This window comes from Arachis duranensis, chromosome 10, assembly GCF_000817695.3.
Source record: "Arachis duranensis cultivar V14167 chromosome 10, aradu.V14167.gnm2.J7QH, whole genome shotgun sequence".
NCBI classification, from domain to species: domain Eukaryota; kingdom Viridiplantae; phylum Streptophyta; class Magnoliopsida; order Fabales; family Fabaceae; genus Arachis; species Arachis duranensis.
In genome coordinates this window covers 53,300,754-53,302,900 of record NC_029781.3, presented here as the reverse complement: position 1 = coordinate 53,302,900, position 2,147 = coordinate 53,300,754, and positions in this window count along the sequence as shown.

Sequence of the window (2,147 nt, the reverse complement as noted above, 5' to 3'; positions counted from 1 at the left end):
GGGTTGGTTTGACTTCTTCAGTCAACCCAAACTTTCTGATAGTGGATGCAGGGATTAGGTTGATACTTGCCCCAAGGTCACATAGAGCTGTCTTGGTACAAGTACCCTCTAATATGCATTGTATCATAAAGCTTCCTGGATCTTGAAGCTTTTCTGGTAAGCTTTTCAGAATGACTACACTGCATTCTTCAGTGAGAAAAACTTTTTCAGTTTCTCTCCAATCCTTCTTATGACTTAAGATCTCTTTCATGAACTTAGCATAAGAAAGTATTTGCTCAAGTGCCTCTGCAAACGGAATCTTTATTTCAAGAGTCCTTAGATAGTCTGCAAAGCGGGCAAATTGCTTATCCTGTTCCGCTTGGCGGAGTTTCTAAGGATAAGGCATCTTGGCTTTATATTCTTCAACCTTAGTTGCTGCAGGTTTATTTCGTACAGAAGTGGTTGGAGAAGCCTGCTTAAGGGGGTTGTTATCAGCACTTGCAAGTGTCTGACCCCTTTGTGGCGTTTGAACGCCAGGATTGGGTGCTTTTGGGGCGTTTAACGCCAGATTGCAACCCTTTTCTAGCGTTTGAACGCCAGAAGTGGCTACCCATTGGGCGTCTAACGCCACTTTCTTACCCTTTTCTGGCGTTTGAACGCCAGAATCATTCCTCTCTGGGCTCTTACTGTCCTCAGAGGGATTTTGGGTAGTTGGTTGGTCATCCTCTGTCAATTGTTCCTTTCTTAGCTTTCTGCTGCTTTGAGTTGATACATTCAATGTCTTCCCACTCCTTAATTTAACAGCTTGGCATTCTTCTGTTATCTGTTTAGATAGTTGCTATCTTGTCTGATTCAATTGTGCTTCCATATTCTTGTTAGCAAATTTAGTTGTGATTCTATGTTCTTGTTAGCAATTTTAGTTTCTTGGAGCATCTCTTTAAATTCTGCTAATTGTTTTGTCATAAGGAGTAATTGCTGATTAAGCTCAACCATCTGTTCTTGAGGGTTAGGACCAGTAGTTACTGCCATAGCTTCTTCTTTTATAGAGGACTCATTGCTTGAGTATAAATGTTGATTTCTAGCAACATTATCTATAAGCTTTTGAGCCTCTTCAATCATTTTCCTCATATGTATAGATCCACCAGCTGAGTGGTCTAGAGACATCTGAGCTTTTTCTGTAAGCCCATAGTAGAAGATGTCTAACTGTACCTACTCTGAAAACATTTCAGAGGGGCATTTTCTTAGCATACCTCTATACCTCTCCCAGGCATTATAAAGGGATTTATTATCCTCTTGTTTAAAGCCTTGGATGTCCAGCCTTACTGTGTCATCCTTTTTGGAAGGTAAAATTGATTCAGGAATTTGTCTGATAACTGTCTCCATGTCTTTATGCTTGCTGTAGGTTGGTTATTCAACCACCTCTAGGCTTGATCTTTTACAGCAAATGGAAATAGTAATAGTCTGTAGACATCCTGATCCACCTATTTATCACGTACTGTGTCAGCAATTTGTAAGAACTGTGCCAGAAACTCAGTAGGTTCTTCCTGTGGAAGACCAGAATACTGGCAATTTTGCTGCACTATGATAATGAGTTGAGGATTTAGCTCAAAGCTGCTTGCTTTAATGGGAAGTATACAGATGCTACTCCCATATGCAGCTGTAATGGGGTTAGCATATGACCCCAGAGTCCTTCTGGACTGCTCAATTCCACTTAGGTCCATGATGGAGAAAGGGAATATGATATGGATTCACAAGTAAAGTAAAATTATTTTTTTTACCGAAAAAATAAAATAAAACAAAAGGAAAATAAAATAAATTTTTGAAAACTAAAAGAAAATAAGATCAAAGCAAATTGAAAACTAAATCAATTAGTTAATTAAAAGATTTTGGAATTAGCAATTGAAAAGATATGATTGAAAATTATTTTGAAGAAGATTTGATTTTTTTTTTGAAATGAGGAAAGAGAAAAACAACAAAATGACACCAAACTTGAAATTTTTAGAAAATCAGACACAAATTTTCGAAAACTTAAAGGAAAACACAAAGAAGACACCAAACTTAGAATTTTTAAGGATCAAGAAAGGACTAAGGGCATGCAAATTAGAAAAATTAAAAGAAAGCAAAGGCATGCCATTGACACCAAACTTAAAATATGAAACTAAACTCAA